Source organism: Cavia porcellus, unplaced genomic scaffold (genome assembly GCF_034190915.1).
Source record: "Cavia porcellus strain 051 isolate PalLab524CR breed Dunkin Hartley unplaced genomic scaffold, mCavPor4.1 scaffold_24, whole genome shotgun sequence".
Classification (NCBI taxonomy): Eukaryota; Metazoa; Chordata; class Mammalia; order Rodentia; family Caviidae; genus Cavia; species Cavia porcellus.
The window spans coordinates 3,367,206-3,390,557 of record NW_026947507.1 but is presented as its reverse complement, the minus strand read 5'-3'; the positions used below and the strand labels follow the sequence as shown (position 1 = coordinate 3,390,557).

Genomic DNA, 23,352 nt, shown 5'->3' with positions numbered 1-23,352 from the left:
TGACTGCCTGAACTTTTCTTCTGCTCCAGACGTGCTTGATTTTAAGTCTGTTTGGATATATTCTTTATCTTTATTTTTGTCTTCGTACCTTTCCATTTGTATTAATTTTAACCTAATTTCAGGTGTCTATACATTTTACAAAGGAAGAAAACTTACCTGTGGGATTGAACTCTTTCCAGATTCCAGACCCTCTTACGTAAAGAATGGCATTTGGCATCACTGAGTTCAGCCTGTCATGCCACAGAGAGAAGGAAAGTTAACCAAGCAAACAAGGCACAAATAAAAAGGAATGTAGTGACGAGAGACAGGTGTGTGTAACCCTAACCCCTGACTAGACAGTCATGTCAGAGCCCATCTCAAGTGTGTTCTCGTACAGCTGTGATTTCAGGCTCCCAAACATGAGACAGAGAATACCACAGCCACACCACAGGAAGCCTCTCATTAGCAGAAAAAGACCTACAGGAAGGCAGCGGGCTACTGTTTTGAATGTTTTGCTCCATGTAGTTTCCTATAATTAATATTTACTCCAACCTCACAGGATGTACAACACTCTACTAAAAGGCATAGATTCAACAAACTTGCTACCTTTCTCAATGAGATAGATTTTGTGCTTAGTAAAAAGTTCATCAGTATGGAATTCAATATTTAATAATGAATCAAAAATATGCATACATAGTCTACTGATGTTCTGATTTATCTGTCAGATTTATCTGGGTTTCTTTGCTATCAGATGAATCCATCAGTCAAAGGCAAAAGTCAGTCTTGTTTTCAGACACTGGACAACAAATCCACATTCCCTTCTCAATTTTGCCTACCAATAAAGTCTAATTATTAAATGTGGATTTCACAGGCCTGGAATATATCAGTCAGTAAGCATAACTTACTAAACAAGACATACTACACTGACATAGGACAAAAAAGGAAGGAAACGCATATTTTAGGTGGAGAAATAAGTTGTTATATAGTCTTGTCAGAAGTACTATCTACTCACATATATGAACATACCAAAATATTTTTAAATAATAGCAACATATTGATTAATTATATTAGCAGTGAAAGTACTTCCTAATCATCGAGCATATGATTTTGACTGCAAAAATACTTCTATTTCTAGAAGGCTTTTCTTTCTTCATAGGTCTCTTGAACTATAATTGTGATGAGAAAAACCTAAATATGAATAGAAGTTATCACACACAGAAGATAACAACTGCGTTTGGGCCAGTCTGGGAATAACCGGGATTCCATTTATCCCACAAAGTGGAGTCAACAACAGATTGTGTCCTGGTAATTTAGGACACAACTCCTAGTCTGAGCAACTCATTCATCTCAGGGTTCTACACTGAGTTATCATTTTTCTGATGACGTATGTCTTGACATGAAAAAAATAGGCATCTCTCTGAGACTAGCAGACAGCCATAAAACTAGACAGTAATGCTTGAGAAATCAGTCTGCAGAAGGGCCTGAGGAAATAGTGTTTGCTTGTTTGTCTCCCCATTTAAGATTGTCATGAACCATTCCAGGCCAGAAATGGGTTCATAAATTTCGAGGACTGAGTTGTCTCTGTGCAATACCGGTTACACCGAGGATGAACTGGATGGATTAATGTCTTTCTGCATCTGTGGTTCAGGGAATAAATATCTTTGCTTTCTCTTCCGCACCCTGCCACTTACTCTAATCTGGCTTCCATTTCCGCCAAGTTTCCACATCACCTTCTTGCAGAATTTTCAGCAGTTTATACATTGCTCGGTCAGATTATCACATCTTCATGCTTGACATGGAGTGATCTCAGATCACTCCAATCTTTTGACTGCTCATCTCACTTCAAAACAAAACAAAAAGTTCCTTTTTTCAGCTTCTGTAGCCCGTGCTGTTCTGTCTTGTCTGTCCTCTCTGGCTGGCTCCTGTCCTTTTACATACTTACTGCCTCCTCACAGAGTTGGTCATTAAATTCCAGGACCAGCCTCAGGGCCACGCTTTTCCGTGTCACGTTCTCAAACTGTCTCTATTACCTCCTTAGCTTCAGGTCCACCAAGGTTATATTTCAGACCTCTCTTCTGCCTTCCAGATGCCAGTGATTTAAAACTCCCACAGCTTCTCTGGTTGAATTTTTGTAAAACCAAATTCACGTCCTGCTTCCATGTAATGCAACCCACCTGCAGTCTCTTTAATTCTTTAAGACGGTACTTCCTTCCACTCAGCTTTGCATGGCAGGAAGCGGAGGATCTTCTGTCACAGCCACTTCTGCCACATCCCGTAGTCCAGACATTACCACATATCTGCTGTTGAGTTGCCTTCCAGCAACTTAGGCATGACTGTGTCTGCCTATGTTCGTATCCAATATCCCCGCTTAAGGAGCATTCAGTTCTTTCTTTTTCCTGCCCTGTTATCTTTGACCTGTTAACAGGATTTCAGCTCTGATCCCCTCCTTCCAATGCATTCCTTCCACAGCAGTCAGGGCTGTCTTTTAAAGCTGCAAATCCCATCATTCAACTACTTAAAACCCATAGATGGAGTCTTAGTGCTTAGCATGAACTACAAGGTCTTCCCTACATCTATGTCATGGTTTTATTTTTTTTCTTCCTTCCTTATGAAGTTACTAATGAGTAGGCAGCATATATAAAATGGATACGCTAATCAAAGGGATTTACCTCCCTGGCAGGGAAGAATGGGATGGTATGACATTTCACATGCTACCTAAAAACAGTACACAATATAAACTTATAAATTGTTTCTTTTTTGGAAGTTTCCATTCAATATAGTTTCAGGTTGAAGTTGAACACGAAACTGAAATTTCAGAATGTGAAATCACAATAAGGGAGAACTACGGTAGTTTTTATAAGCGTTTATATACTCTACTATGTCCCCAAATCTAAAGGCCAGCTGATACTCAGGACAAAGTTCAAAGTGCAAATCCTTTGCAAGCTGAACTCTCTTACTGTTGAATGTTTCAATTTCTCTCTCAATTGTTAGTGAAACTGACAAGCGAGTGTTTCCTCTCTCTTGCATCTTGTATTTTATTATTCTTACTATCCTTCTCATCATTGTACATTACTAAGCCTTCAGGACATGTTGAATAATTGCTTGACAGCTATTTTCAGACTCTGATTTAGAGTAAATATAAACCACTACATGTTTTAAAAAGTGATGAAAATAAACAATCTTTTTCTCTTAGGGTTCACTTTTCCTGAACAATACTCGGCCCTGATTTTTATTCTTGATAGTGCCTAAAGTTCTTTTTCTGTGAATCCTTAAATCTCTGTAGCATTCCAGCAGCTGTTTGTCTTCACATGAAAGACTAACTGTTTACCAAGAACTGTCCCCTGACAGCCTGCTTCGTTTATGTCTCAATCTTATGATTAGGCTTTAGACACCACCCACTCGCCAGCCCCTTTTATGTGGAAGAGGAACATTTATTATCCTCTGAAACTCACTCTGTGTGTGTATAGAATTATTGCCCCAGAACATGGGTAAGCATTTAGGAAGTGTTGTAGTGGTGTCTGTCCCCATATTATGAGTATGAGAAGCAAAAACAAAATTTCCTACATATTACATTATCCCTTCTTGCCATACAGAAAGCAGCCCACAGTCTCTGCCAAGACGCCTCTGGTCTGAGCACCAAAGCTCATTAGCTCACCCCCTACTTCCTTCCCAGGCTTTCAAACTTCCAAGCCAGCCAAATCAGCAAAAAACAAGCACTGACCGTCTTCTGAAGCTACCCTTGTGTTTCTTTTCTTCCCAAATGTTATATGAAATGATGGCTAAAATTCTAAGATCTAGAAAGAAGTTTCTCTGTTATGATTCTCAACAAAGACACATTCCTAGTGTCTTTGATACATCTTGACTTTCTATGTGGTTCATTTATATGACTACGTAAGTTCAAGAAACTCTCAACATTCTTTAGCATTTAGTTTTTAAACAAATTGAACTATCATTTGAATTATCTTATGGTAAAAAAAAATCTTTACACAGCATAACTAAAATATTGTCAAAGGCTATTTGATACTTCACTATTTACCTAAAAAATACAGAAAGACAGAATAATTTACTCACAGAACTAAGGCACTTTAGAGACTCATTATGGAAAATAAAATTGCTATTACATTGTCATCTGTTTAAATCTCAAATTTTCAAGTTTAATAGAGACTCTGAATCTGTATTTGTACAGTGAGTAACCTAAAAAATGATTTTATGTTTTTATTAGTAAAAGTATGTACTTTACAATTGGTTTGAAAGCTAAGAACTTATTCAGATTAACACAGAAAAATAAAATCATGCCATACTAATAAAATTGTTGGAGCTTCTTTTAAAGTCATTCTTAAGGAATTTTAAGGAACATTTCTAGTGTAAAACACTTAATAATATGAACCACCAAAAACTTTGCATTTACTTTCAGTGAGTTCTTAGGTTCCCTTGAGCACATTTGAAAGACAACAGTAACAACAGTAATAAAATTTATTGAAAAACAGCCAGATCACACTTCTAGATATGAATTTTTAAAATCTAGCCTTGTTGGTCAGATTCTGTAGTGACAGTCCTTATGTCATGGACCTGTCCCACTCTGCTCAGTGGCTCCTTCTGAAAGACTCAGCAAAGGAATCAGCAAAGGAATCAGAAGCACTGAGATATGAGATAGTTACTTCACTTAAAGCATAATACAGTTTGCTAAATTGATTTACACAACACAATTTAGAAGCATCTTTCCATATTTTCAAAGTCTCTACACTTTAAATTGGAGAAAATATTTTCAAAAGAAATAGCATTACTAATTACGTATGTGATGCCTTGTATGATTACTATTAGGATTAAATGAAAAAAATCTATGTAAATAAGAAAGTTTTCATTTTAGTCTATGATTTTATGTCTATGTCCATCTTTTAAAAAACCGTATGTTTGACTGTGAGTGCTCACAGCAATATTTGTTGAAATATTTAAATTCCTTAAGGGCAGAAATCAAGTTTTATTGTGTTGTATTGTTCCTGTTTTACCTTAAATGTACAAGAGAACTCAATAAATGTAAATTAATAAATAATGAGCACCAGCCTAAGCAGAATACTTCACCACAAAGAATGGTGACAGAGAATTATAATAATGAGTAGTGCCCTGCTTTCTGCTTTTTAAAATTTGGTTTGTCACAAAACAAAATATTAGTTAATCTTAGAAGGATTAAACTTAATTTTTTATAGTAAGGATGATTTAATATTTTTGAACCTGAAACCATCTTCAAAATAGCTTTAAAACACCTATTTCCTAAAGAATAAGATGAATGTTTAGTTCAGTCATAGCTCTGCTAGTACGTATGAATGTTTATTCCAAAACATAGGTAAATGTAGTAGTTATTTGTTACTACACACAAATTGCTCAAACTTCTAGCAACGTGAAACAACACTGAACGTTTATAATCTCAGTGCCTGTGGTGGGAGATTCAAGGTGGTTCTAGCCAAGCATCTCATGAAGTCACGATCAAGTTTAGAGGCTTCACCAGTCTGTTTATTGTCATGGCAATGGTACCGTCTCCTTGACACCTGAGCCGCATCTCCTTCACCTGAGCCCTGTAGAGCTGCTTGAGTGTCTTCACAGTATGGCAGCTAGCTTTCTGTGGTGGAATCTATACCTTTTAGGGAGGAAACTAGCTCCATCTCATAAAAGAAAGAGCAACAAAGAATTTGTGGCTATTTTTAAAACCACCATAGTAAGCTCTCTGGGTTTTACTATTTCTCTTAGGTAAAGAGACATTATTTCCTAGAATTCATATGGTTTCAGTTTGACTGAGCTTTCTATTGACAGACTTCCAAGAGAAACACAAATATTTCAACATGGACTAAAATTATTTAAAATTTGAAACCTTTGTGATAAGCTAAAATTGTATAGTCAGAAAATTATGTTAAAGTGTTTAACCTTCTCAATGATGTAGCAATAGATCTGAAGTCTATAAATACGCAGTTTAAATTCTAAAAGGATTTTTTAACTATGTCAGAATATCAGATCTACAGGAAATCCAAAGTTGTAATTGAAATTCCAAGGAACAGTGTGTGTCCCACAAAGAAAGTTTGATAGGGATACAAATAGATAATAATACTGTAGTCTCTCCCCTAAAAATGCCACATTAAAGTAATGCAAAAAGCTTTCAGACATACAACTAAAGCAATAAAGATTGCATTGTTTATTTTTGTAACAGAGACTTGGTTGTATTTCAAAATGAAAATGATCAAAAATATTCAAAACTAGGTGCCAGTTAAAACAACTAGTAGATACTATCTTAAATAGTTTGATAATAAATTAAATCACTTGATTAAAATCATTTTATGTTGTTTTGAACTTTTCTAGCTATAAAATAAAATTTATTATAGATCTCAAAACAAAAGTATATATTCAAAGCATTACTAAAATAATTCATTTGAATAGCAATATTTGTAGACCTACCTCAATAAATATTTGATTTTCTAGCTTGCAAGGTCCTCAGGGTGGACAATTTATGGAAAAGTATCACTTGTTAATGAAAATTTAAACCAAACATTAAAAGAATTGTGGAAAATAAAAATAGACTTAACAGAGAATGGCACACATTTACTGAATTCCTACAAAATTCATTTAAAAATAGGTCACTCCTTTCATCTACACTATATAGATTTAGTGCAGATTATTATTAGAAGAGTTTGCAAATAAATTTTAAAGTATATTTCTTCCTATGAAAAACTGATAGAAACTTCATAAAGGCCTCTAGTTTTTTGAGAACTAGTTAAATTTGTCCTCTACCTTATACTTCCTAAAATAATTTCTTTTATAGAAAAGAAGAATACTGATGGGAAGGGGAGGAAGTCTCATTACAGAAGTGACATTCTCTCTATTACTGAAGTGGATTGAGCAACTTAGATATCTCATTTTGCAATCACTTTATAGTCTCTGTTTCTTTCATAGACTATTTTCTTGTGTAGCATATAGGTGATTATATGATTTTTAAATCATAGGTTATAATTTTTATAAATGTATTATTTCCTGGTACTGGATTTTGTATTTTAAGTACCTGAGATCACATCAGTTTTCAGAGATTGGAATACTGCTTTATTGTAATCCTTAAGAAGGAAAACAATAGCATTGTTTTCATATTTTTAGTTCTAAATGTACTGTCAAATATTTTCTCATTTGAATTCCAGAAAATAGATATGTGGATGAGTTGTACCCAATACAAAGATTCAAGACACCTCTAGAGGCTCCAGACTTCTCAAAATAGAACTGATAGGAAAATCTTTAATGCTTCTCACAGACAGCAAAAGTCATGAGTCCAAATACTACAAATCGTTAGCAGCAAGACGTTTAAGATAGTAAAGGTTCATCTTATTGACACTTAGAGAATCAATTTAGTATTTTGAAAGTCAAACCAGCTTTCTAAAACCCCTAATAGTCAAGTTGCAGAGTGGATGACTGAGGGAAGAATGAGAGGACTCGGGGAAGAAAAGCATACAGTGATGGAGGAGCTGCTAAGGGAACAGTGTTTGCAGGCATGCTTTGCCAGTGGAGATAAAAACTGGATCAGAATTATAATGGAAACTTGCTTTTTAAGATCAGCTGGGTTTTACATCCTTGCTGTTTACTTTCACCTCTTTTTTTTGTGTGTGTGTGTTTTTGTTTCTTTTCACTGATGTCCTCATAATAAAAAACAGCTTTATATAAACTAACTCATCAGCAAGCCAATTGCTTTTGAATAAAAGGTATATCCATACACATATCACTATATGTGCCATATTGATATAGTCTGAGTATCCCTCTCCAAGGCTCTGTGCTTTGAAACTTAATCACCATTGTAAAGCATTAAAGGGGTAAAAACATAATTAGACTACTTAATTGAGGCCTTTGGAAAGTTATTAGGGTAGATGAAGTTATTACATGGAGACCATGGTTAAGTGTGTAAGGAGAGAGACACCAAAAGATATATATATATATATACACATATATGCGTGCTATGGTCGAGTAATGTTATCGTGGTTCAAATGAATCAAGCATGCCCCATAGACTTCCGTGACTCAGAAGTGTGCCTGGGATAATGTAAGCGTTCAGTGTTGTCTCTTAGTAAATTCCTTATGGCGCCATTCATTATAGTGTGAAAGCATTTAGCATCATTCTGTCAATTTGTAGAAAAGTGATCCCTTCAACTAGTGACCAGGCTCTGCCTTAACCAAAGCTGCCTTCTCTGATGTTTCTTCCTCAAGTCCTTCTCCACTGTCATCAGCTTCTTACCGCTATTGGAAGTGCAGGCCCTGTAATGGTCCGGACTCAGAATATTTCCGCTCCTCTGTACAGTAGTCTCCAGTTACCTGCAGGGAATACAGTCTAAGATTTCTCACAGATTCTTCAAATCGTACAGCTTAAATATGTTCTCCACTATGCATATATATCTATAATGATATTTAATGTATAGATTAGTTTTAGTAAGATATTAAAAATTAATAATAAAACAATTTCACAATTTTTTCTTAAAATAGATTTTAATAGTTGCTGATTTCAATCTTTTCTCCATTTGCGTAAGTTGAAAATATATATTACTTCGATAAATTACATTCAAAGGTTGCTCAGAATTCACTGACCCATTTTAAATTCCAATTTTCTGACACTGAAATAGACTATAAGAACACTTCAGTAGTTCTAAAGTTTGTTTTTATTTTTTTACTTACTATAACCTATGCCCCACATAAGAAGACAGCGGCAAAGAACAAATTTCATATCATCACAGATAATAAAATCAAACAAAACAGAATAAAACCATTCCAATTAATGAGAAACATTATAAGGCTTCAAAGCAATGTAATGGGGAATCATGATTACCATAAAATCTTATGAACAGCTATTTTGAAGAAAAAAAGAAATTATATTATTTTGAAGAAAACAAACCATTGCTGATTTAATATCATCTTGCTTTGAAGTCCTATCATGCTTTTATTCTTCTGTTTCCATGGATTCTATCATGTTGTATCTTATTGGATTTTAATATGTGTGATAGTATAAACCAATTTTTTATGGAAAATGAGATAATATAGTAGCCATTGTTCATTTTTGTTATTTGGTTCTGAGTGCCCTGTAATACTTTCATTCTCTTGAATGGTATTTTGTTATGTTTGATACATGTATTGTATGTGAAGATTTGCTCAACTATTTCAAAGAAAGAGACATTATGGTAGCTACTATTGATATTGGGTGGTCCTGTGTTGAAGTACTGTGTTGCTTACATTGTTCTGTTCTGATCTACTTTGTTCTGTACTCTCTTGTCTTAATCTCTTTACAATAAAAAAAAAAAATTTTAAAAAGGAAGAATTTTGCCAACTAATTCTTAGACAGATATGAACAGCGGTTCATCAATCAGGGACCCAAGAGAAAACAAAAGAAACACTTGAAGTGGAATCTTTGAAGAGGGATTAGTTACTCAGGGACTGTTTACAAGGAGGTGAGAGAGGAGGGAGGCAAAGGGTGTGACAGTAACCAGAGGCTCAGTAGCTGCTGAGCTGTGGCCATCTCAAAGCACCCAAAACCAGAGAAGAAAGCAATTAACAGAATTCATCAGGAAGGAGTCTGCAGAGGCAGCTGCCTTACAAAAAATAATGACCTTGAGCGAAAGAACCAAGTTCGAAGTGACTGAGCCAGCTGGGCTGTGAGGGAAATAACTACTCTAACCTCGTTAACTACCTCCTAAGGGGGCCCCCATGGGCCAAACCTATCTGGAAGTCCAGGGACCAGGGTTCTTACTGACAGATACCATTTTAAGTGTTCACTTGTAAATTATCATCCAAACTCACATGCTTGGGAGTTAAAGCAGTTGGTAAGATTAATTTTAATTACTGAAAAAAAGAACGGGCTACTCAACAGTTGCACCACCCTTGAGGATACACAGCCTGCAAGGAAAGTTGAGACCACTTTTGCAGGAGTGACCCCACCACTGTACACTCTCTGTGAGAAGGGCTCCACCTCCGCTTGCACCATGTACCTCACATACAGCCTTCCCCACCCCACACTGTCCTCCTGTGCCGTCAGACTTCTGCAGGCTGCAGCCACACCAGGACACAGCGACCAGTACAGCTGATGACACTAGGGAGGCACCATCAGAGTCTCCCTCAGGGCCAGAAACCAAGAGAGCTGTCCCTAACCACTTACTGAGTGCACTTTGTTGACCTGTGTGGTTGTCTAGAAACGGTCAGTGAGGGAGATGTTATTTATCTCTTGGTTGCTTTCAGCTTGAACTCTAAATAAAAGTCAGAACTTTGTGTTCTGCATATGTATCACACAGGATAGTAGACAACAGCAACTGGAAATACAGACTTAAGATGATGTATTTTAATACAAGTGATGGTATTTTATGTCATCCAAAAATGAACATTCTGAGATAAATTTTAAAATTATCAAGAAGTCCATGTCACCCAGACATCTCCCAGGAAAACAGGACATATTACACCCTTTCTCCACGCAGGTCTGGTTTCCTGCACAAAGAACAAGCTAGAAAGGAAACCCAGTGCGTCAAATGCAAAATAACACAAAAGAAGGGGATTTAGTACCTATGTAGTGCAGGAGTTGACATGACCTTGTGATCCGAGAAGACATTTTCCCTAATAGTTATCATGTTATCAAAAGCTGAAAATTGGGAGTCCTACCATTAAGTTTTCCTTAAAATGAACCCATCTTTCTTCTTATAGTAGAGACCTCCTGTATTTTATAGATTAACTCAGAAATGATGGATGAAAATGTCTTCTAAGAATCTATTCCCAAAGGGCAGAACGTTTTAAAGATCATATTGTTAATAATGTTTAAAACTTGGACACATCAAATTATTTGACTATTATTTGATTAGCATTCTCATTTCAAAAAGCTCTTGTGATTTCTTTCAGTTTCTATTAATCTTCTGCTTCCTCAAGCCTCTTTCTAAGTTCCCATTCATTTTCATTGAATTCTATCTGTGGTCAGGCCCAAAAGGTAGGGGTCACTGGACCAATAGCACATTCAGGAAAAGTAAAATTTGTATTTTAACCGACCTGAGAACATGGTATAAATAAACCATTACAGGTTATAACACGCATAAGATACGTACATATTTCAAATAAAATTTTCCACATTTACTACTACAGTATCTGCAACAAAATTATTTCTAGGTTTCTAGCCAGTAGCCTACTAACATGAAACAAGGTTTGAAAAGAACAAATTCCAAGTCAATGAACATGGTTATAGATTCTTTAAGTAGCACTTTTACTGTTCTGATTTAATCATCTATCTTCAGAGTTTCTGCCTGATGATTGGTTCTACCAAACATTTTTAAGTTGCAATGTATGAAATTATGAGAATATTAGTAGGTTTATAGTTAGACAGGTAAACATGCAGGCACTGAATTTCTGAAATGTATTTAAACTTATATTTGAATAAGAAATGGTGGTGATTAACGTAACCATGATGAGAATGAGTGGAATATTTTAACTCTTAGATTTCTAAGAGTCTTAATGAAAATACACAAAACAAATTCACAATGCACGTTATTTTGTTTATAAAGTACATATATATACAATTCTACTAAACCATTAGCAAATCTCCTACAACTATATTTTTATTCAAATCTACTGAAAAAAATTACATATATGACATATATGTGCTTTTATGACATAGGAAATTGAACCTAAATCCTTTTTAACAAGATACTTCTCCAACAATTCTTTTTTCCTTTAACTTTTAAATTTTATTTTGAGATTATATCTAACTCACTAAGTTGCCCAAATTGAGTTTGAACTTATAATTGTACAATATTGTGTATGGAGAATTTAATAAGTGATAAATTTCAGTTAAACTTTTGTTTTCATTTTTGTTGGGGGAGGGCTTGTTTGTTTTGATGCTGAGAACAATTGAACGCAAGGCCGTGCACATGCTAGGCAAATACTTTACAACTTAGTTATACATCCAGTCCCCTCTGCATCGTCAGGTATAGGGGTCACTCCTACATAAGCCCTCTGGTCCTGCTGCTCCAAGATGCACAAAAGTGGGACATGGCTCCTATGTACATGAGGACCCAAATGTAACAGTAATGTCTTGCTTATCACTGAGAAAGCAATGAATAAACACACTTTGTAACAGGCTACTGACAAATTTCTAATTCAAGTAAATTTTAAATTACTTCCAACCAATTTCCACTTATTTGCTTTAAATAGAGAAATTAAAATCATGAATACTGGGAAACACAAAGCAGTGGTAACCTTTTGATTTCATCAGTCTTATGAATAATGACATAATGGGCAGTGCTTTAGGACAGATTTTAGCATAATTCCCATTTGCAACTCAAACACTATAGCTTTGGGCAAATCACTTAAGCTGTCCAAGTCTCAGCCTCTTCACAGGCAACATGGCACAAAAAGAATTAAAGCACCATTTCCCAAAGAATGAAACTTACGCTATTGGTGGTACATATGCTGACACACAATGCACACTTTGGTAGTTATTTATTTTGTGTATATTATAAATAATATGACTGTGGTGGCTTAGATGAAGAATGACCACCCCCTCCAAATTAACATGTGTTCAGAATGTGGGGCTTTGGGAATGTCACTGGACGATGGGGGTGCTGTAGCTGACTTGTTAGGAGGCAGGGTCTGGTCTGAAGAATGGTCATTGAGGGGCATGTTGTGGAATATTTCGCTCCTTAGTTCCTCCCTTCTCCCTGTTCCTGGCCATCATGACAGGACCAGCTTTCTTCCACGGCAGGCCATTCCACCACACCATTTCTGAGTGTAAGCAACCATGGACTGAAACTTCCAAAATTATGAGCCAGAATTAACCTTTCCTCCTTTAAATTGTAGGTGTCAAGTATTGTGGCTCAGCAACAAAGAAAGTGACTAAGACAGGAGCCAACAAATCAAACCCATATATTTATGAATCCTGTTATTATTTAGAACAGCTTGAATAAAAAGGAGAAATTTATTTATGCTTGATTTTTAAAGTAGTACATAATTTATGCATGGTACATATATATGTGCACATACATTTACAGATGATACATGATAGACATATAATTCATAGATTACCTACTTATATATATGAATTGTTTCCAAACTCCTTCTATCAAGAAGTTCCATGTTTCCAACCAAAAAATAGATAAGTGTCAAGGCTGGATAAATGCTTTATTTTTTGGCCATTTGTTTAGTACATGTTTGCAGTGCATATTCACTGTGGGCAGGTGGTGCATGTACACAACACATGTTAATATATAACACATCTTTAATTATTTTTAGCCTTGTGTCTTCTCATCCTTCTTTTCTCCCTCTCACCTTTCTCTACCTTTTGGTTCACTTTCCTTTGACAAAAACTCTATTTTCTATTATCTTTCATTTCACTTTTAAATGTATTTATACTATGGATTTTTCATATAAAAGAAACCATGTGATAGTTAAATACATCTGATTTTTTTCGCTTAGTATTGTTTGCTCAAGATGTACCTACTTTGCTATAAATAATCAAGTTTATCCTTTTTTATGGCAGATTAGTGATCCATTTTGTGTAAATACCACATTTTTTTCCATTCACTTTTGGCAAACAAAACAGTTATTTTAAATTTCCAGTCAGAGTGCTTTTTTGCTCAATGTCTTTGCTCAAATGGAAGTAAGCTGAAATCTTTAGATGGTTCTCATCTCGCAGGGTCTGGTGGGCACTGCTAAGGCAGCCATTTCTGACAAGTGGTTTTATTCTTAGCATTGTTCTCCTTTAAATGTTTTAATGATTCTCTCTCTCTTCTTACCTAACAACATCACACAGTGGAATGATTTCCAAAGAGGCTTTCAGTGAAGAAAAGATGGGAAAAACACATTTTTCCATGTATCTTTTTTAAATTATTTTTTATGTCTTGCCCCAGAATGTGAAACCCAGACTCTCCTTGTTACCCTCTGTATCCACAGTGGGCTCCTGGGTCCTCATCAGACAAAGACTGTTCTACCACAGAAAGATACTTGTCATGCCTAAGGACATAGTCACTTATTTTAAATTTCTCTATCTTTTAAGAGAACAAAGCTATTTTAAAGGGAAATGAATAAATTACTTTGTCACTAATTTCTTCTATTGCATTTCACCACTTTAAAAAAAAAAAAAACAAAGGTAAATCCTATAGAACAAAATAGAATATTCCAGAAACTTCTGTGTGACTATCTCTAATATCTGAAAACACGTCAAATATGCACTGCCTGTAAAGAGAGAAAACATAGAATAAATGTCAGGATTCTGTTGTATATTGCAGGATACACAAAAAACTTTATGCCTTCGTGGAACCTAGTCAAAGAATCACTTAAACTGTCATATTGAGCTCAGCCTCCAAAAGGCTTCTTACTAGTTCTGCTCAGTGGTACTGATTCCTAAAAGGTGAGAAGAAGGTGTTTTTAGAAGTAAAGAGAATGACATACTAATAAAAGTAACATATTATGGAGGAGAAACAATGTTTTTCAACTAAAATCATCAACAGAAATTGAGGAGGAATGTGTCCATTTTCACTGTGCAAAAATGAATTATGGTGCCACATCTATTATTTATGTTGCTATTTATGTTAGAAGCTTCTGTGTGGTTGCTGTAAGTTCCCAAAGGTCACTACTGAGAGTGTTCTGAAGTGCAAACAACTCTTTCACAAGCAAGCCAGAGAAATCCGCATGTCTGTAATGTTTCCTCAGGTCAAAATCAGCATCTCTTGCCATGTCTCACATGCAAAAATGTAAACAGGCTTTCACACAGTCTCAGCTCTGATACACAGCACCAAAGGATCTTGCTAAGAAAAAGCAAATTATTTTCCTCCTCTTTAGCAGAAGAGTTATTAATGAATTTTTAAAAGTCCATGAAAAAATACCTTAACAGACCAAGTTAAATGAAAGCCTTTCTGTTGGAGAGCTATTAGAATACTGGTACAAGAGAGACACAGAGCTGGTTGAGAGCCATAGAAAAGGTTGTGATCATCCTATCATTTGAATATCAGATGCAAGAATAACAAAAGACATAGATTTTTCCTTCTCATTTGGAAGTTATTAGTAGGCTGTCTTTTGTTGCATTGAGAAATGAGAGAAGAAAATATGAAGTTACAGCTAACCCATATGGTCAGCAGGAAAATCCTATTTAATTGCTTTATTGCCAGAAATGTTAAATCACTTCCTGAGGAGGCAGTTCAAATGAAACATATGGCAGCTATTAGCAAAAGTCCCTAACGAATTCAAAAATATGCTTTTTATGGGCGCTTTCTCATAAGTAACAATCATACTTGTTATTTAAACTGCCTGTACAAATATGCACTGGGTATGTTAATTCCACAAACGTGTGATGAACACCTCCTCAGCACTGGTTTATACAGGCACCTCGTGTGGGAAGTTTCTTCTAAAACCAGGAATCACAGAACACTGAGGAACTTTGGGACACAGTGTGAATGTTGCTGTGCCTCTGCGCAGAAGTTAAGGGCAGGAAGACGTTCCTGATGACTTCTTTCCGAGGATTCAGTGTCCAGCACACCTTCCATTTCCAGCTGGCTAATCTTAATTATCTGCTACTTACTTATTTCTCTTAATGCCACACTAGAGGAAGTTCTAATTGCTGCCATCCAGCGTCCATTGCTTAGAATCCCTTTCTTTTGGCGTATCTTCATCAATGAGATTGTGAATTAAATAAAGAAGAAAGTTTTGGGGCTGGGGATTTAGCTCAGTGGCATAAGCGCCTGCCTTGCAAGCAGGCGGTCGTGAGTTTGATCCCCAGTACCGATGAAAAGCAAAAAGACAAAAAAAAAAAAAAAGAAAGAAAGAAAGGTTTGCTGAGGGTGTTGGTAGCTAAGATATTCTGAGACATGTAATTAAAAATGAGTAAGTAATTTTAATTGAAAAGTAAATATCAGCATGTTCTGATGTCTTTATTGCCTTTCATCTCTGAGAATTTCCACAAATTTAATCACGTTAGTCATTAATCAATTTTTAGCAAAATAATTCTGCCTCAAATTCAAGGCTAAGTCAGCTGAAAGTTGTACAGCTTTTATTACTCTGTGATCTTATGTTAAATGAAAAATTACAGAATTTTAAATCGATTAAACTTTGTCACTTGCCACATTGTAGTAGGATCACTGCAGCTAATGAATAGAAGTGATATTTGGTAGCTTAAACCACAGTGTCATGAGATTCCAACATAATTGGCATAGGTCACGTGTGATAGTGCATTGGACACAGAAAGTCTAAAGTATTTTCAGTTCATAACCAAGTTCACTGATAATCATCTTTATTATGTATTATGTATGCTTAGTTATGCATCTTGGCAACTACATGAAGCATGAAAAAGGCCTATATTTGTTGTTAGTTACTTGTCTTTGTTGTTGTTATTGTTTTGTGATTTTTTAATTTAAATTAATTAAAATTATTGGTATGTTTTAGACATACACAGTGATCACATTAGTGATAGGAAATCTGTAATTGCACGTGATGTATCTTTACTCTTCTTTGTTCCCCATTTCACTGCTTTCCCTTTAGCCACTTTCTTCTTTATTTTCAAAATTTTTGTTCCATTTTTCCTTCCTTTCTCATTTTTGTCTGTTTTCTTCCTTCCTTTCCCTTCCCCACCTCCCTAGTTCATCTTTCTCGTTTTCTTCCTATTTCACAATATCTATTACACCCTTTGGTTCTCATTTACATTATTGGTTTCACACATCACACAAAAGACGTGGCATGTACACATGTGTGTGTGTGACATTTCACTTAGCAGTTGGTCTTCAGGGGCATTTATTTACCTAGAAATGCCTCAAGTGTATCCTTTTAGGCTGAGTAGTACTCCATTGTATTTTAAGAAAAAAAAACCCACATCGACTGATAAATGGATACAGCATTTGGGTTGTTTGTACGATTTTGCTATTACAAACTGTGCTGCTAGAAACCCAAAGCGCGTATATTGCTATGGTACAACGTTTTTAATTCTTCCAGGAAGATACCAAGAAGGGGAACAGCTGGGTCAAATGAAACCTCTAGCTTTAGTTTTTGAGCAATCTTCACACTGATTTGCACAATGCTTGCTCCAGTCTGTGTTCCCACCAACAGAGAAGGGTTCCTTTTCCCCGCAGCCTCATCAGCGTTTGTCATTGCTTGATTTCTTGATAATAGCCTTTTTTTCTGGGGTGAGATGGTTTTTTTTTAATTTGCAAAATGGTGTTTGACCATTTTTTCATATATTTATTTGTCATTTCTACTTCATCTGAGAAGTGTCCATTCATTTCAGATGGCAAATTTTTGGATTGAGTCTTTAAATTTGAGGGTCTGATTCTTTGAATTCTTTATACACTCTACATACTAGTCCTTTTTCAGAGAAACAATTGGAAAATTTTTTCACACTCTGTAGGTTGTCTTTACACTCAGTTGATGATTTCCTTTGCTGTGTAAGAGCTTTTTAATAAGGTGAGATCTCGGTTGTTGAGTCTAGTATTTCCCATGCAATCTGTATTTTGTTCATGAAGTCTTTGTCTATGCCTATGTCTTTAAGAATTCTGCCTATTCTCTCTTTCAGAAAATGTTTGAACATTTAGATCTTCGATGCATTTTGATTTAGTTTAGTGCATAGTGAAAGAAATGAGTCTAGTGTTAGTCTTTGGCATGTGGAAATCTAGTTTTTCCAGCACCATTTATTGAAAAGGCAACATTTCTTCCAGTGAAGGGGTTTGGCCCCTTGGTCAACAATACAGTGGCTGAATGTTTTTGTAGTTATTTCTACATCTTCTAATCTGTTCCACGATCCTTGGCTTTGTTTGTTTGATGTTTATTTTTTGTCAGTACCATGTGTTTTTTCCTTCACAGTTGTTGCCAATGATTGTGATTTAAAGAAATACATTAAATACCTTCATTTGCTATAATAAGAGAGAGAATACTTAGGTAGCATACAAATATGCTGAGTTGATTTTCATGTATAGATATTTTGTGATTTAAATAAGTGTATCTCAGTGAAACTCCCAGTTTTTCTCCACTTTATTTCAGAATACATTGACTAGTGTAGCTTCAGAGTGCAACACACTGATGCATATGTCCTGGCTTCTGTTACAGACTGTGATCTTTCATAAAAATTACTTTAATTTTAGGATTTCACAGTGTTGCTCCAAGTAATGAGTGAATTTCTTCAGGTCAAAGTTTAAAACTATGCCTTACACTCTCTATGTATATAGCAACTATTAGTTATCTTTATAGTGAGGAATTTCCCCAAGAATATCCTTTAATTCCTTCCTTGTCATGAACTTTTATGACCTTGTCAATCAATGAAGGTGCTCCTGTTTTGTTGTCTGTTTGCATGGAATAAATGCAATTTTTTAAAAAACCTTATTGAAGGTAAATTCACAAGCTAGAGTTAACATGGCACATATAGTATACATTTTTTTTTTTTTTTTTTTTTTAGCATTTCCACACTGTATTTCGTTCATCAGGTAGCTGTAGTAGCATTCTTGAGCTGGCTTACACCCAGGCAGCCAGCTAAAGCCTGGGATGGATTTCGCTAAGCTGCAGTACCAGCCAAGGAGGGTAGGCTGAGAGATCCTTTCTAGTTCCTTGAGTCTCCACCTGAGTCCTCATCCATGCTGGTCTCCCTGGCATGATTAGGGACATTATCAGAAAAACATCTAACTGGGCACATCGGGGTACCACTCTTGGTTCAGATGCATCTATTTCATCTCCAAATTCATGACATTTTAAATCAGATTTCTCCTGGCAGGAAAGCTGACTTGGAAACACAGGGAGGTAGGAGGAAAGGGCAGTATGAGGACCCTGCCAAGCAGACTTGGAAAGAAATATCTGGCCGCTCACAGTGAAGAACATTTTGGCCTTGAAGAAGCCATGCATTGCAAGTCTTCTCCCTCTAGGAACTAAAGCAAGGGGCAAAATCAAATCAGACTGCAACTCCATTATCATCCTGCCCTCCTCTAACTTTCACTTGCAATTACTGGGTAATTGGGACAATTTATACTATTTACAAACGCAACCCTGCAAAAAGCAGGGAAACCAAGACTGAAGGACACAGAATGAAAGCGGTCTGAGGAATTCCTAATCCCTTTTCACCATTGTTTTTGCATTGCCACTCTTCAGCTCCTGGAGGAGACGGCAAAGAAATCGTCCCAGCACCCCGCTGCACACCCTACTCTTGCAAAGGGCCCAGCAGTGCCTGGGGGGTGCCTGCTGCCTTTGCATCACAAGACTGATCGAGACTCTGCCTTCAGTCCTCACTCCTAATGTGTGACATGAGCCCCATCTGGAGCTGGCCGGTCACATTAGTGCCTGGAATGATGGGTAGTTTGAGCATAAGTGTCGAGGTCTGGTCTCTACTATGGTTCCGGAATGAATTGAGACCAGTTGATGCTGTCAACACTCAGGGGTCCTCCTCCAGGCCAGGAAAACTGATGTCCAGCAGAATCTTGCTCAGGCTGTCATTCATTGTATCTAGAACTAGGCTTTGAGAATGGTTGGCTGAAGGACTGGGAATCTGTGGATCTCTCAGTATGAGGGGCAAGAGCTACTGAAGGGATCAGAAGCAAAGGAAAATGATTCTGAATTGAGTAGCCGTCAGGGTGAGGCAGAGAGGAATGCTTTTCAGTGACACAGTGCTCAGGTCCATCAGCCTCAGGGAGTCAGGTGGGGACCAAAGGTGCTCAGAGGAGTTGTACCAGGCTGAAACCCAGCCCCCTCACTTTGGTAGGAGGTGTGAGTTTCCAGGATTGAGGGCTTTGAGGGAGAAGAGATTTACTCTGAGTGGAGGAGATGGGCAGTATCTCCTTAATGGAGGTCTTGAAAGGTTCTCCCCCCTTCTGGGGACAGCCAAGCTGTGGGGCAGTGTTCTTGAACTCTGTCAGGACGAGGAGGGCTCCACCACCTGTTGAAATGTGCTGGGGCACTCTGAGAAGGCGAGCTCAGGTTCATTTACTGTTTTAGTTACTTTTCTCTCATTGCTGGGACAAAATACTCAACACCCAAAGTTTGAGGAGGAAAGATTTATTTAGCTCACAGTTTGTGGAGGTTTCGGTCCATACTGGTCTGGCTCTAAGACAGAGTGGCACATGGCAGGGGGCAACAGTTCATGACAGCAAAAACAGCAAAAGTAACAAGGGCAAAAAGAGAGGATCATAGAGACAAGACTTTCTCCGTCCCTTATACTGTATCTAGGCTACCTACCCTAGGGTGGGTGTAGCACTCACTCCCATAGTCCCAGCACTGGACTATGAATCAATCACAAAAACTCTAGAAGCCTGCTCCCATGTCTGCATGAGGCTTTGGAAGGTACATTTGAACACAAATCATAACATCCTCACAGGGAGGCAACAGGTGCTGTTTTCTTCAAAAATGGTTCATCTCTCTTTTCTCCCTTCGTTTAATCTCAAACATTTCTAACATATGCTGTGCTGGGGACTTGAGCTCACTGTAGAACTTCTTGGGCCTTGAAGTGAGAGAGCAGGATGATTCCTCCCAGGAGTGAGATAACTCATCCTTGAAAGATGGACATGGGGAAGGAGGGGCTCTCCACGTAGATGAGTCTCCCTAGGGCAGGACATGTCCTCCCTAAATGATGTCTCCATCCTTGCTAGACTGCACTAGAAGCAAAGGCAACAGTCCTTCTGCAAGCAAAGATGTCTCCTCCTCCACTGATCTAGGAGAGGGAGACAGTCTGTGCCCTCATCAGCTACAGTGCGTAGGGGCAGTGTGGACTTGCTTAATGTGGTGGCTCTGAGCTCGTGAGTGCAGTCATCACAGTGAATGGCACCTTCACCATGGGCTGCAACACCAGGGATTGTTCCACTGGGAGCTGGATGGATGACAGTGGAAATTCAGGTTGATGGCCACATTCAGGCACAGTTCAGTATGGGCCACTTCTGCCTCTTAGACACCTGACCCAAAGTCAGGAATATATTCACACAGGGTAAATGGTCCTAAAGAGATTTTGCCATTGGCAGATGTCTCTCAAACAAATATGTCGTTGTGCAGGGAAATACTGTGTCAAATGGAACTATTGACCTGCCTTTGCTACAGGTGACAGTTCACCTTCTCCTCCACTTCCTGATTAATCCTGCAGAACTCATCTTCCCCAGTCCCTGAATATTAGTCAGACAACCTGCTGCCTCACAGCCAGCACAGGGGTCCTGTCGGTGCGCTGGTGTGGCTCCAGGTGGTCTAGGAATATTCACATCCCAACTTCTCGGTGAGCACTTCTCTCCTCTTGGAGTCATTGTGGCTTTGGGCTTCTGACTGGGATCTTGGAGGGCAATCTGGGGCTCCCCCACAGCTGATGAGGGTGAATTGGGTGAATTTTCTGGGTGCACTGCGGCCACTGTCTTTTCCTTTGGTGGTCAGTACCCTGAGGATGCTCTGGATATCATGTTTGTTGGGGGTGATCACCACTTGTGTGCTGGCATTGTGGGGTGCCTAATAATCTTGATTGCAGCTGGAAACTTGAAAGAGCTGGACTCTGCCACTTCCTTGGATGCTGGTACTTGACTGGGCTCCTTTTGGGCAAGTGGTCTCTCAGACCCCTTCCATGTTTCAGCTGGAGCATTTTGAACAGGCAGGGGTAGCCACTGTCTTTTGAGAATCAGTGGCCAATGGGGACTGGTTTTCATTCTGAATCTGCCCTTTCACTCTCCATTGAGAATCACAAGGGCCCAGCATGGTCCTTGGAGCTGGCCTGGCCTATGGTGCTGGTGGACAGAGCCCAGGAGCCTGGAGAGATGGGGGCTAAGGTCGGTGCTGCAGCTTATGGTTTGTCTCACTGTTTGAAATTGGTGCCAGCCTGTAAAGTACAGATTTAATTCCATGTTAAAATACTTCTCAAAAAAAAGCACATAGAAAATAGCAAGCATTCCCAAAATCATGGGGAAATTTTCTTGTAAAGGAAAGAAATAGCCTTCCCATTGTATTGAATCAGAGAGGTTCTAGAAGCAAGAGGAAAAATCAGAGGACAAGACATGACTCTCAAGGAAAGGATGCTCAGAAAATGCTGGAAGCTGGTGCCATCTGTCTGATGCCCTGGTCTCTGGCCTGCTTCGTCACACTGCTGTTTGGTGCCTTAATAGTCTCTGCTTGCCTGCATCTGTAACAAGGTATGACATTGATGTGCATCCTCAAAGAACAAGTGATGAACAACTAACTGTAGACTGAAATAAACTCAAAATTATACTTTCAAAACAGATAAGTCTTGCCAAAGCAATCTCTCCTGTATTCTAATCTCTAGGAAGATCTTTACCTCATTTGAATAATTGCATCAATCTCAGACCATTCTTAAATTCCAAAAGTAATGATCTCAGCAGTGATCACATCTCATGAAGATAAGGGCACCTTTGTATTGATAGTTTTGAAAATGAAGATGAGAGCTGTCTTCTTGGAATCATCCATAACAGAGAGTATTCTTAGACAACCCACCCAATGCACACACACACACACACGCGCGCGCGCGCATGCACACACGCACACACACACATTCATAACAAAATTAACTATTCGAATGTACTTTTCTTGTCCCAACTTTAGATTTTTTTCTGCTAAACAAAGAAAGAGACCTATTCTGTGGTCAGATTTGTTATTTGAGGAATGATTCTAGGGTAGAAAACCTCCAATCCCAATTGATCAGATATCTATAGATCATATGTGTGTGTGTATATATATATGCCAGTATGAGTTAATGTCCTTGTGCTATTTTGTCGATGTCGCTCCCGGCCGGCAGGAAGGACACACGACAAAGTCTGGCAGTGGACAACCTTTTCTTTTATTTTTCTTCTCCGTACAGCCTGCCCTGGGATCGCTCCCAGCCGAAGCCTCCTTTGGTCCGCTCCCCGCGGCTCCTTCTGGGCTTCTACTTCCGGGCTTCTCCTTCTCCCCTAGGGGTGGCACCAGTTTATATACGGATACAGTGTCCAATTATGTTAAAGTAAGCAAGGCAAGCTGATTGGCTAACATCATCAGTTGCCAGGCAGACTATATTGTTGAGCGGGTTGCTTACGCGGTAAGCAGGAAACTAACGTGCTCGATGGGAGGGGTAATCTACCTCAGGCTTTACTCTTTACTACAGGCCTCACGTCCGCCAAGTAAGGCGACCGGGCTCGGGGCTGCGGCTCCCAACATCTCCCCCTTTTTTATTTTTTATGAATGTGCGCATCGTAGCCCTTTCTGGACTGGGTGCAGAGGCTTATGCCCTATGCGTAGGCCCACCGTAGGTCCTTGGCTTAGACCCTGGTCGGCCGTCCCATGGTCTGCCAAGGCCCTGAGGCCCTCGTCCTTTTTCTAGGGCCAGGCACAAACTGGACGGAACCTGGATGCACACAAGCTTGCACTCATTTCCTCTCCGTAAAGAAATCCCCTCGGAGAGAAATTTAGACCTGGGCAGCATCTA

General features: G+C 38.1%; 1 protein-coding gene and 1 pseudogene across 5 annotated transcripts in view; one reads left to right on the top strand and one right to left on the bottom strand.

The window, feature by feature from the left end:
* The window catches only part of Dlc1 (DLC1 Rho GTPase activating protein), a 397,132-nt gene that overhangs the window by 170,934 nt on the left and 202,846 nt on the right, over positions 1-23,352 (top strand). The gene's annotated exons all lie outside the window — the stretch shown is intronic.
* Positions 19,304-21,586, bottom strand: LOC111756597 (forkhead box protein M1-like; annotated as a pseudogene).